The sequence below is a fragment of the Plectropomus leopardus genome, chromosome 22 (genome assembly GCF_008729295.1).
Source record: "Plectropomus leopardus isolate mb chromosome 22, YSFRI_Pleo_2.0, whole genome shotgun sequence".
In the NCBI taxonomy this organism is placed as follows: Eukaryota; Metazoa; Chordata; class Actinopteri; order Perciformes; family Serranidae; genus Plectropomus; species Plectropomus leopardus.
Genome location: NC_056484.1, coordinates 13405508 through 13419801, shown reverse-complemented (window position 1 = coordinate 13419801; position 14294 = coordinate 13405508). Strand labels below are relative to the sequence as shown.

At 38.3% G+C, this 14294-nt stretch overlaps 1 long non-coding RNA gene across 2 annotated transcripts; it reads left to right on the top strand.

Annotated features, from left to right (window-relative positions):
* Positions 1–331: 331 nt before the first annotated feature.
* LOC121961083 lies at positions 332–13740 on the top strand. Of its 2 annotated transcripts, XR_006107023.1 has the most exons (6): positions 332–387; positions 1850–1918; positions 4484–4635; positions 8643–8735; positions 9460–9723; positions 13477–13740. It is a non-coding gene; the product is annotated as an uncharacterized LOC121961083 (long non-coding RNA). The 2 variants fall into 2 exon arrangements; XR_006107022.1 differs by lacking the exon at positions 13477–13740 and having other exon boundaries at positions 9460–10033.
* The last annotated feature ends 554 nt before the right edge of the window (positions 13741–14294 follow it).

The window sequence follows — 14294 nt, the reverse complement described above, 5'->3', positions numbered from 1 at the left end:
TTATAATCAGACTCTCAAAATAATTGGGTAATGGTTTATTCACTCAAAAAAAGTTAACTAGGTGGGTTGTGCTCTTTATGTTATTTTTTATTTTCACTTTAAATAAAATACATGTGTTAAAATATAGTTTTCTAAAAAAAAGTCAACATAATTATGTCTGTTGCTATCTGTACATAATACTGATGTTCTGATTAATCCCAAATATTTAAATTGAGTGATTTAGGGTTAAGATTCTTCTCACATCCAGAGGGTGGCAGTATTGCAACACAAGCTGCCAGAAAGCCGCAAGAAGAAGATGATTAACAGCTTCCAACTGCACATGCGCACCTCGTGCTCAACTCTCGAGCAATGTTTGGCGGACAAGTTGCCGTTGGACTTAATTATCAGGTAAGAGGGAAATGTCCACTCATATTTTCCTATTTTTTGTCGAATACTTACATTTAACAATACTATATTTCGCGTTTGTAATACCAGACATGTTCTTTATTTTTGGTGTGCACGTGTCCTCCATTTTTTCCCACTGCGCCAGCCAAACTTCACATTGGTTAATTGGGATACCAGATGGTAGTTGGTAAATATATATATATATACCTTTATATTAGGTCATGTTATGTTTTAACTGTTACCTTATTTGTCTGTATTTAGCACAACATGCTGCTTTGTAACTCAGTCAAGTTTTATCCTATCGTTTCTGTCTATACTTTCAGATATCATGCTTATTTTATTGGTGACTAAATCCTTCAGTTGTTTCACAGCATTTGAAGTAAATTTAGTGATACAAATATAGATCTATTATAAATACAAACCGAACCATTTCCTGCTGCGGCTTCATAAATAAAAGCTTTCCATCGGCGATCAAGCTGGCGGCTTTTATTTTGAAGCACATACAGGAAATACTACGTGTTTGCAGGCGAGTGAAAACATCGAGTTTTAAAATGTCAATATAATTGCGGTTTTGGTTAGCAGACACAGGCAGAGTGAGTTGTCGTAGGCTTGGGGTAAGTCACCATTTAACTTTCAGCTCACGTTTTATCACTGGGGCTGTCTTATTTTCCACCAGAAAATCACATTTTAAGTGTTTAGGAACATAAATGAACCGCCGTTAGCCGAAGCTAGCTAAGCTAACGTAAAGGAAAAATTAGTGCCACACCAAATTTAATGGTAATTCGTTAAATATCCCCCCTCTTCATCTCTAAAAGTTAATCTCATCTTCCTTTCTTTTGTTGATGAAGACTAGAACTTAAGACTGATTTTCAACTGCTATTTATTAATGATGGGCCATAACATTATATGTAAGTCTAATAACTGTAAATTAGTCGTTATGGTTTTGCTAAAATATGCAACACACGTGATGAGCTAAATGATTGCATTTTAAGAGAATGCCTTAAGAGATCAAGTTGTGATATGCTTTATTGGACTTGCTGTAATATTTTACTCAGCTTACTGTATATGGATGACGTGAATGTATCCTTACCCTAAAAGCCAGTAGTTCACATACATTTTTTGGAAGCAGAATAAACTAATTGAAGCTATTTTCTTTCTGTAATAAACACAGATAAACACTAGCAAAGATACTCATTTGCAATACTGCATGTCATTCATATTCTATTTCACAGAGGAGAGGTCCCAGCCCAATCGGTACACCTTTTTAATTATTTTAGTATTAGGTTGAAGGCATGGAGGTCATAAGGAATTATATAAAACAACCTCATAGGATTTTTTAAAACTATTGTAGCTCTAAAGAACCTCATACAAAGTGCACCAATAATTAATCTATTAATATCCTTGTACATTTGTTGTATTTTTTTTTTTGTCTAATTTTTACTCTTATCATGTTGCAATTTATCAGGTCCTGAATGATGGTACATTGATGATTTGTACTCCCTCCTGTCTGGCCAAAGTGCTGCACTCATAACAGGTATGATCAAACCTTGCAACTTATTTATTATAGATGTAGTTTCAGTATTTTTGAAAACATTTTTAGATGACTTTATTCTCTTGCTGTTGTTTTAAATAGCTTATTTATTTATAGATTCTTGGTCTGTAATTTGACCTGCTCCCTGAATTTACACATTCTATATACAGTAGGGCTGCACCTAACAATTTTTTTTTTTTATCGATAAATCGATCAAGTATTTTTTGATTAATCTATCGATTATTTTTTTTAAATGATCTAACTTTTTTTTTTTTTTTATTACTCAATAATTATAACAAGGAATTTACTGAAAATACAATTTAAAACTTGTCATACTCTGCAGGGCATTATTCCCCAACAAAAAATAGCCCAGTCTTAACTGGTAATCTGTGTTTTACAGTCTGATATAAAGTCTCTCCAAAATAAAATTAATGCAAGAGCTTGTTCCACTCAAGTAAAAGGAATTTAGTGCAATCTAAACAGTTACTCTTTGTTACAGTAACAAACCTCAAATCTAGCAGTCCAACAAAACATCTTTACAGTAAAATTAGAGCAATTTGAATAACACAATAACTTTTCTCTCACAGAAATATTATAACTAGTCCATTCTTTCTGCATCAAAATAGTCCAGCCTTAACTGGGCCTTAAGGCATACTGCTGCCTGGTGATATGAGTGCTGTATTTTCAGATTTATAAGCACATATTCCACTTCATTTATGAAGTTGTTCAAGCTCCTGCACAGCTGACAACCCCATCCTGTAAATGTTTCAAAATAAAATTGGAAATTGTATCAACAGCTGATGGTCTTCTGTCCACAGAGACACAGTCAGATAGCTTTTGTTTTGAAAGGGAAGCAAGGAAGTTGAGGTAAAACAACATCTTTGTATTTCCTCATCTCTGTAACAGAAAGAGACTTCAAACTGCAGTATAAAGTGGTACAGAGTCAACAAATGCAGGCGTCACACGTAAAAAAACAGCGAGCCACCGTTTCTCTAGATGTGCTGCAGCTGACACGCAGCTCAGACACGCCTGACAAGTGCTGCTCGGGTGAGCAGTGTGCACGCTCTAACTTGATAAACGAGCGCTGAAACAAAAAACAATGCGCCCGGCGCTGCTCACGCTCTCATTACACGTGCTGTGTGAAATGGTGCGACATGTTGACGCATGTTACATGAATCGACGTATTCACGTAATCGATTACGTCGACGCGTTGCCCCAGCCCCAATATACAGGCAATAGGAGGCCCTAGTTACTGAGATACACAAACTATTGAAACCTATTACACGTCAGTGTATCATTAAAGGCATTTTAAACTGTTTAGGTAAAAGACACATCTGGATAATGGCTGCACCAGTAAAACTGCAGATTATCCTTAGTGACGACAATGCAGAAAAACTGACCATCGAATCAGGCATGCTGAAGCCTGTGGAAGATCTGTGAAATGAGATCAAACGTCACTTTGATATAGAGGGGGACATTAGACTCCAGTACATGGGCAGTGACTTTGATAATGAGTTTGTTAACCTTAACAAGATTAATGATATTGAAGACAAAAGCACAGTGAAAATCATCTGCTTGTCAAATGCTCCAGACCTGAACGAAGACCAAATGAACCAAAGAGGGGAAAGAACCTCTTTGTCATCCTCTGACACAATACTGATTTCTTTCCCCGAAACTCTTTGTTCACAGCGGCCAACAGAATTCCAAATACCAAAGTTTCCATATGATGGGGAGATGCAGCTTCAAAGTGCAACCGGGCCTTCAGATCAAATGGAGTCCCTCTGAACCCTAGTCACAAACTTAAATCAGACATTTTGGAAAGTCTGGCTGAGCAAGGCATAAAGTTCAAGGCATATCCTTCAAACTTGGACATAGAATCTGTTGCTGAAGCCTTAATTAAGCACCATCCATATTTAAGAGAACAGCGATCTGCCAGTGGTTTCTGATAAGCCTAAAGTACAAGATGGCAGACTATAGGACAGAGCTTGGAAACTTGGGTTGCCCAGAACTGATCATTAATTCCCTTATGCACAAACCAGCAGACAGCCTGCCTATGATGTCAAAAAACCCAGAAAGGCAGAGGTTAATATTTGTCCTCCCTATCCCTATCCTTCAAGTTATCAAAAAGAAGAAGGCCAAAACCTTTGCATACGGGAGACAAGAGGTCAGCAGAGACAAGCCGGTGATCATAGAGTTCTAGAGAAAATAGCAGGACTGTTCACTGTGGCAGAGGTATGAAATGCATCTTAAACTGACTATAATCAATATCTTTTGTCATGTGCTACATAAAAATGTTTTATGAGTGAAAAAGTTTGATTGCAGGATTCAGGTTGCTATGGGAATGACTACATTTTGTGCAGTCATGGTAGTGAAAACACTCGTTGTTTAGAGCATATTCTGCTTTATATGCAGTCTTTTGAGAGCATCTCTATTGAAGTCTCCCAGGACCTCAGGCAGTTACAGGATTGCACTGAAATAAGAAAAATGGCAGAAAGTGGGAAATCCTTAATATAAGGTTGAATGTTTTCAAAGGTACCCCTAATGTTTTGTTTGTGGACATGTTTTCAGGGGAAAGCAGAATTTGTGAGGATCACTGCTACTCCCCTCGTCTCAGACTTTCACAACATGACCAACACAGTGAGAGACTCATCAAAGTGTTGAAGAAGGAGGGAGGCTCAGCAGGGAGGACAATTAGACTGCTGCTGGTCCCAGTTGCAGAGGTATGTTTTGAGGACATTATGGAATTTGAATTAAAAGTTGCTGTAAGTTGTCTTGTTTTGACAGGAATAGGGGATAGTTAACACAGTCAGAAAGCAACAATCACACCTGTGAACACGCCCAATAGGTATACAATTGTGATGCGATTGTTGCTTAAAAATAGCAGTTCCTGTGCATCTTTTGAATAAATTGATATTTTCTTTTTGTAGCCGCCCTGCAATTCAAACGCTGATCAGTGACCGAAGCTGTGTTAAGGGATCAGATTATTGACGTGGAGTAGGGATGTGCATTTTAAGCAATTTGTTTAATCAGTATTTGGCTGACTTGTCAGTCTATAATCATTTAATCGTTACTAATAAGTGAAATATGTTTTCATTTTACCATTACAAAATTGATCCACTGATGTGATATGTTCAGAGTGGGCTACATTAGGAGATAAAAGAACAGATCAAAACAAAGTTGCTCAAATGATAAACTAAATTAGAAAAAAAGATATATACATTTCAATTTGTACATAATATCTTTTTGTTTTTTTTCTAAATTTCTAATGACAAACTGTGTTTACTTTAATTAAATACTTTATCTCCTACCAGTATTTTGTATTTTATTTTGACATATTTTAAAAGCAAGTATTGGTTAACTGTAATTGTAAGATACTTTTTTTAAACATCTGTGCCCATTTCTGATCATCGGTTAAAAGATTTTCAATTGGTGAAATTCTTCACGGTAATTGAGTGATTAATCATTAACATTCCTAACTGGAAATGAGCAAAAGAGATCTTACCTTGCTTACATAGAAGAAGATAAAATTTCCCTGAGCCTCACTTAAACTTGAGGTCCCACCTTTCAGGTGTTTTCAGTAGTGAGCGTTGTAAAATGCTTTGGTTGAAGAGTTGTTAAAACTAAAACTCAAAAGGAGAATGCTTGACTGCTTTTCCTTGCCTAATGTGGTGGCTGCTGTGTTTGCCGACGTCACCATTATGTGCATGTGAGGAATAGTTTGTCATTTTGTACAGTTCGATACAAACGTGAGGTGTATTAAACATTAAGACTGCACATGGACGACACACATAAGTGTTCTTTTTCAAAAATGTGAGAAAAGGAGCGCTTCCTGGGCTCAAAGGTCAGTCTGTTTGAGGTGCTCTTTGGGTGGGAATATACTGGGATAAACAATCAAAAAAGAAAATTCCAAGGCACAAATGTTAAAATGCTTTCATTACTATGGCGTGGTCATGATGAACACTCAGCACACGAGCCTTCATCAGGGAGTCAAACTGGTGTAACACCAACGGGAAACTTGTACCTGCATCTGTGGCCTGGAAAGAGTGTAGGTGTTTACAAATTCCAGCAGATGGCATCATTTAGGTTGACAATACTCAGAAATATTAAATATAACAACAAAACAGTTCCAAAAATTCACAAACAAAAGAAAAAACACAAAACTTTCATTTACACGTAGTGACAATGTTTAAAGACATGCAGTAAATTTTGGTCCTCATTTAAGCGTGGGTGTTTAGTGGCCCCTAATTTATATATCCAAAATGTTTCACGTTGGTTGAGCTTCTTTAGTCCGTCTCCTTTTCTGATGGAGGGTGGGATGTGGTCACTGCCAAAGGCTTGTAATGGCTTGTAACGTGTTGAGCCATGGGATAGTTGGCATTACCTGTGGGAGTGGCGTATTTGTGTCCTGCCAGCCTGTCCTGTAGCCGTCTTTTTGTCCTTCCAGTGTAAAACACTTTGCAGCTGGGACATTCTTGTCTTTAGATAACAAATGTAGGCTTCCAGGTGATGAAATGGTTACTACTGAACTCCCTTTATGATGAAAAAATCCATAAATGTTTTGGTCTGCTTGACATTTTGACAGTGGTTGCATTTGTTTGTTCCTGTAGGTTTTGAGCTTAACCATGTCTGTTGGGGTTTTGGTGGAGGACAGCTGTGTACCAGTTTGTCTTGCAACTTATCTCCTGAAACGTAGAGGTGGAGATTCAGGGAAGATCTGGTTGAGTGTACAGTCACTTTCAATAATGCCCCAGTTTCTAATAATAATCCATTTAATGTTTTCTGCCTCTGTACTGTATGTTGTGACAAATACCACTCTCTTTAGTTTCTTTAGGAGGATTGCTTTGTAGTAGTGTCTGTCTGTCCAAGTCTTTAGCTCTCTTGTACGTGTTTTTCGGGATAATGTTTTTATATCCCCGCTCCTGAAAGCCTTTCATCATCTCTTTGCACCTAGCCTCAAAAACCTCTTCCTTGTCATAAATACATCTCACTCGTTGAACTGGCCAAAGGGACATTTTCTTTCAGCCGTTTAGGATGAAAACTTTTGGCATGTAAAACTGTGTTTCTGTCTGTAGGTTTTCTGAACACAGATGTATGTAATTTTCCTTGGTTTTCTTTCGGCATAGTAAGTTCCAGGAAATGTATGCTTTCCTCGCTGTAATCTAGAGACAGCATTATGTTTGGATTGATGCTATTCAAATATATGTCGAAAGCTTGTAGTTCTGTTTCTGATCCAGGCCAAAATAGACAAACATCATCAATGTATCGTCCCCACCAGAGATTGTGCTTGATAAAACAGTTTCTTTCTCTATTAAACACAAAATCTTCTCCCCATTTACCCAGATATAAACCAGCATAAGGGGGACTATAACAGGCACCCATAGCACATCCTTTCATCTGTTTAAAGACTTTGTCTTGAAAAATGAAAATGTTATTGTTCAAAGTCCATCCTGTGAGTAAGAGCAAAAAATCGCAGGGTGACATTTCACACTCTGGTCGAGCACGTAAAAAAAATATTTGAGTGCTGCGAGGCCCTGATTGTGTTCTGTGGCTGTATACAACAATTCAACATCCTTGGTGGCTTAAAAAGTCTCTTCCTATGTTTTCCAGTTGCTCAGTTTTATTGAGTACATCTGAGGTGTCCTGACTTTATGCTGGCAGTGTAGGTAAAAAAAAAAAGGCTTCATGAAATAGTTAATATACTTAGACACTGGTTCAGTTAGGGTGTCGTTGCCAGAAATAACATGTCAGCCAGGTGAATTATCAACACTTTTATGTATTTTTGGTAGCATGTAGGAGGCGATTCTCAGATTTTCATTGTATAAGAAAGGAAGTTCATCTTCAGAAATCTATCCACTTAGTTTTGCCTCTGAAAGTATCTCTTTAAGTTCTGTTTTAAGTGACTCAGTAGGATTATAGGTCCCAGTTGATAAAACTCAGTGTTCATTTGACGGTGAGCCTCTCTGACATACATGTCCTATGGCACCCCCCAATTTCATCATCTTTTGATAATGCTTCCAAAGCACTTTTTTCTGAAGTGAAAGATTATGTTTTGTTGCTCTTCTGTTCTTGAATAAGTTTTCAATATCAAAATTAACTTTTTTTTTTAAAAAAAATGTGTTTAATGCAGCACTTTGAACCAAGGGACAAAGATTTGGGTTTAAACTGTGATCAAGGGTGAGGCTGGACAGTCCCCTCTGAGTCTGTGGAGGTTGTAGATGCACTCAAACAGATCTTCCCTGAATCCCCACTTCTGCGTTTCAGGACACGCCCTACGTTACGTTTCAGGACACGCCCTACGTTACAAGACAAACTGGTACACCGCTATATTCCACCCAAACCCCAGCAGACATGGTTAAGCTCAAACCCTGAAGGAACATACAAATGAAACCAGCGCAGTGAATTTATGAGACTTTTTTGTTGTTATATTTACTATTTTTGAGTATTGTGGACCTAAATGATGCCATCTGCTGGAATTTGTAAACACCTACACTCTTTCCAGGCCACAGATGCAGGTACAAGTTTGCTGTCAGTGTTTAACCAATATAAAAGGACCTTTTGTTATCCTGAGATCTGTTTGTCTCCCTGATAAAGGCTCGTATGCTTAAACGCGTAGGAGTGTTTTGAAGGTTCATCATGACCATGCCGGAGTAATGAAGGCATTTTAACATTTCAAGAGAGTGCTGTGGAATTTTCTTTTTGACTGTTTATAACCGTTCTTGTTTTTCAGAATGAAACGGTTGAAAAGAGGAGGGAGTGCATCCTCTGGGCCCTTTGTATCTACCTGAATGAAGACCCAGACATCCTGTTCAAAGGCTTTGTGGTTAGTCATTTTAATAGTTTGGTTTCTACCTGTATTAAACCAAATTTATGCAGTCAAATACAGTCCAGTACAACAAATCTGCCATGCATTCTTGTTTTACAAAGCTTACACATTTGAGTTTTTGTTGGACACTGTCAGAGAGGGAATAATTTTGCTAGGATTGTGCCAATTTAAAGTTTGATTTGAGGACTAAGGCCAGACCAGAAACACCAGATTTCACCACTGGGTGTCAAATGTCTCTAAAAACGCTCCCAAGAGGAAAATGTATGTGTTGCGACAATGGGCTACTCTGGGGTTCCTGTTTACGAGCCATATTCTGCTTTTTCTGTAAGTGTTTATCTGGTATTGTATCAACCACATCAGCATACATGACAATATTTGGAAAATTTGCTGATGCAATGCAAAGAAAAATGGAAAATGGCTATTATTAAAAGTAACATAAAAATAAATGGCAGAGTTGTACTGGATTGCATTAATTTGCATGTGTTGCTAATTAAGTGCTATTTGAGTGTATATTATATTACATTTATTAGCTACAATAAATCTATTAACTACAGTAACCGAGCAATGCTAACATCTTATTTTTAATCACGTAGCAGTGTTTAAAGTATCATACTATTTAAATTGTTAAGGGAAACCTGAAATGTAAATGTTACTCAGTGGGAGTCTTCAAAATCTGTCTGTAATTTCATGGTTTGTCCTTTCTTTCTTTTCCTTTGTAAAGGATGCTGCAGTTGCTCAGAGGGAGCTTAAACAGCTCATCAGTGGCATCTACAGCATCAGTGTCGAGGGAGGTGATGCCACCACTCCTCCAGCGGACGCTGAAATAGTGATCAAGGGTGCTAAAGTTCTGCGCGAGTTGGGAGACATCGCCTCTGCGTGTGCACTCTTAATGGGTGTAATACGCACTGAACCTCAGTTATCCTCAGGAACTGAAAGGCTTTTTTTGAAGTACTTCAGAAGCTCTTCCTTCAAAGTCTTCAACAAGGTACAGATGCTCAAGAACAAACCGTATGAATGAGCCAACCACTGATTTGATGTTCTGTGAAAAAAGCAAAATTACATTTTTTGGCTGAAACAGAATAAAATTATTGGCTGTTTGAAAATTGCAGAGCAGGGGGAAATTACACTCATAAAAATGATTTTCTATTTCTTCTGGAAAACTACTACCATCCCCACCAGGGCGACATGACTGCACCAAAAACAACTGCAAGGGAATTGGATTGTCGGAGCATGTTGCTTATCCTGACAACTTAAAAACAAACACCACTTTATCAGAGTGCTGCTGCAAGACTAGGCGGCGCGGTTGTTAAAATGTTGACATTTGATGTTATTCTCATGCAAGCTTAAATACATATTGACAGCAGCACGTATGGAAATACGACATGCCTGTTGTATTGTTGGACCATGATATAAACCAATGTTTTGTTGTTGTCCAGTGTTGTATGTTTTATGCTGCATCAAGGCACTTAACAACTATTAGTGTGAGACCATGTTGCACTATTTTGTTGCCATTTTGATGTGTAGTGTGTTACAGCAGAGAAATACATTTCAGAATTAGCATTTCAATGATCAGGTATACAAGATTGCAACAGCACTGTTAAAAAAAAAAAAAAAAAAAATGGGGTGAGAGGGCTTATGGTGCTGAAACCTGGAAACACTTTGTGCATCATAATAAAATGAATCTATTAACCAAACACCTAGACACAAAAGTAACCTCGGAAGTTGTGAGTTGCTGCTACAACATCTGCAGTGATGCTTGTAAAGTAATAGACGTTGACATATTCCCCCCTCTCAGCCAAGCTCAAGCAGTGACGCCTGTAAAATAACATCAAAATGCTCTGCAATACCCCGAGGTGCTGTGCATGGCAGTGAAGATCTGCTCTGAAGAAATTATTGGTGTCAGGGCAAATCTTCAAGTTGTAATTTAGATTCTTTACAACCGTTTTAACTTACTGGCATCTTATTGTAGTACACACAAACAGCCCTTAAACCACTAGTCCATCTTCCATGACAACTCCAGAGCCATGCATGTGTCCAAAAATGATAATAAAGCCACTCCATGTGAGTGTTTTGACTAAAAAAGTAAATCACAGTGAGTGTACGAACATCGATAAACGTTTGCTTGGAAGTAAGCATAGTTGTGGTTTCTCTTGTTGCTGAGAGAGCACTGAAAAGCTTGAAAACCATGCCTTGCTTTTGTGATGTGTGTTTTGTTACCACCAGGATATCCACGCAGGTCATAAATGTCCTGCAGCTGCTGTGAGAAAAAGTTAAATGTACACACACACACACACACACACAATACCAAATCAGGTAGCTTTTAATAACCACAAAGCATCAGGTCAGGTGGGATGCGACTGGTCCCTACTTTGGCAACTGTGCCTTAAGGGCGACACATTTTTTACAGCCGTTAATACCTGAAAAAACTTAAGAGCACCACCTTAATTAAAACGTCCTCTCTCTGACGCTGTCTTGTATTCAGATTTAAGCCTCATCCTCAAGTAACACAAGTGGATATTAGCAATTGTTGGAAACTGCAATTGACACAACCAGATAAAAGAAATAGTCGAGTGTGTATTGTCAGCGTCTCTGTTGAAACATGGTCTCACCCCGGTGAATAAACGGCTCAGTTTGTGGCGTACAACTCTGTCAGCACCGTTAGCAATGTCAGCTTGGAGAGTGGTGCAGATTTAACTGTAATTTACAGATATTTGTGTAATTTTCACCCAGAAATTCTCCTCACAAGCTGGATTAATTGAATTTTGGCATTTTCTCAGCCAATTTTGGGCAATATTTTACTCTGTTGTTTCTAAATTTAAAGCAGTCAAGTAAGGGAAATTCTGCTTACCCTCGCTGTGTCTTTACAGACAATATCTGCATACTGTTTTTTTCTCTAGTTGCAGCCATTTTTGCTGCTCATATAACCAGACTGAGTCTGAGCATACTTAATATTATTAAAAAAAAAAACAGCAGAAAAAAACAACACTGTGACAACAACAAAAAGTGTTCCTGTTAATGTGGCATTGGACTATTAATTTCTCTGTCATTCACCAACAATCAAAGAAAGTAATGTTCTTTTCTTTCTCTCTCCCTCTCTCTGTCTCACACACAAAAAACGATACTTCAACCTGTTCTTGCTGACATTTATGCTTTAACAGACGTACCCTTGTGTGCATGCAACCAGAAACACACACAGCCAGCACAACCCTATTGTGTTCTTGTGCGCACACACTCACACACTCGATAGCCAACTCAATGACACACCCAGCGGGCACGGCATGACATGACCAATCACTACGACTGCAGAGAGATGCCTTCTGGCACTTTCTGAATGGAGCCCCTGAAAAGGAGAGTGGAGGAGTGCCATTTCAGCCATTAGATGAAATGCCTTGACGTGGCGGGGGCAGGAAGGGGGCCTGCTTGTATGTATAAAATTGTGGCCCCACAATGGCCAATTCTTCAGAAGCATCCATTTTTCAGAATCAAACGCCATTACGATAATGGGTTGGGGCTTTTAAAGGTACAACCCACCTTTAAAGTGTTTCTGGTATTTCTTTCCTCTTTTTGACCAACTCTACTGATGTCATGGGTGTGTGTAGGAGGATAAAGGAGGGTTCAAATGCAGGTGAAGATGAAGACGCTGGCTGTGCCCATGCGCTTACAATATACTCACACTCATAACGCGTCAGCTCACAAAAATGTATATATGTACGTAAAAGGACATCTGTCCACAAATTGGCATTAATATGAGTTTCCAGGTTCAGCCACAGTGCATCACATCCCTACTCGACGAGTAGAGCACGAATGGGAAATATAGCTGCGCGGAATAGCGGGGCAAGTTTGTGCATTTAAACAGAGGGAGGAAGTTGACAAAGCAAAGTCCACTGCTGTTCTTTTCAACTTAGACTCGGAGCCACCGAGGTGCATAACAGAGAGGGGAAACTGCATAGTCCAATTGATTGCTCTGAAATACAAAGAGACACCGCACTTTTATCAGTGGCTATTCCCCTCTACCTTTGGACTGGAGCTTGAAAAGCTCGCCGTTCCCTTAAAACTCTGTAAAGCCGTGGAACAGCTTTAAGATCAATAGCTCTGAATATCACAAGAAGGTCACTGTTTAATATTTCTATGGTTACTGAAATATGCACATGCACAAAAGCATCTATTTAAAAAAATGTTTTTTTACTACACTGATTGGTCTCGCTTCAGCTTTAAAGGGCCAGTGCGTAGGATTTAAGGGGACATATCAGCAGAAATGGAAATTAATATAATAAGTATGTTTCTTTAGTGTATAATAACCTAAAAATAGGAATCATTGTTTATCCTATCCACCTAAAAATGAGCTGTTTATATCGACATAGGGAGCAGGTCCCCCATGTTTCTACAGTAGCCCTGTATGGACAAAACAAACACTGTCCCTAGATAGGGCCATTTGGTGGTTTTGCACCAGCCACCATACTTAGCAACCAGCAGCATCAGAAAAACACATATTTTTAGTGTCTATGAAGTTTCTCCAGCAGTTTAAATCACTAGGTCGGTTGTTTTGGAGCAAGAGAGACATCTGTGGACAATGAAGTAATCAGAGAAGAAAGGTGAGCACGCATCAGCAGGTACTCGGCCAGCAGCCCGTCTGCACAAGCCAAACAGCTCCAGAGAAACACTGATTTGTAACGTAAAACTATTCTATTCTGAGTTTTTATTGGTTGTAACCTGGTGTGTTTGTGTGTGTTTGTTTTAGAGAGGAGGAGACTTCTGTGGAAAATTTGGAACCTCCTGAACAACGAAAACTGAAGAAATCCTCAACGGGAGACAAGATGCAATCAAATCCTGCATATTGCTCTTTTATTTGCATAGCTCTGCCTTTACCTCTGTGCCGGTTATGACCACCTTAAGACATTTTTAAGTCAGATACCATAATGTTGACTTTCATACTCATTTACATAAAAAGTCAGACACACAAGCGTTCTTTTGTTGCAGCAGTACGCAGATGGTAATTGAGAAAAACTAAATACCCAAGCTAGTGTACAACAGTTAGCTTATCTTTTGTAATGAATTAAATGCAGTTCTTAAAGATATAGGAAACAATAATCACTGAAACAGTATGTGAAGCGAAAAGTGTTTTGCTGACCCTGCACTTTCATTACAGTATAAGTGGGACATATTCTGTCACTGCAAGATAGTATTTGTCTATTGTTTTGCCTTTTGCAAAGAATGGATAAGCCTACTGTGTATTCTTATGTCTTGTAAAGATAACAGAGTATGATTAAGTCGGTGATGTGACATAATGCCCTTAATAAGATAGCAAGAAGAAAAATTCTATAAATACTAAGTTTCAAAGATCAAAAACTGGTCTTGATAAGGCAATTAAAAACTTTCAGGCATCAGTAACATCCAATTAATACATTGATTCTCTTGTCTGTGGAAGAATTTAGCTTTACTCTCATCTTTGTGCCCACACACTGTGTTTGAAGAGTCATAATCATTTTGAATTGGTTCTATTGAAGGTCTATTAACAAGAAAAGGTCCATTTGCTTCTGATAATGTCCTATGAATGAT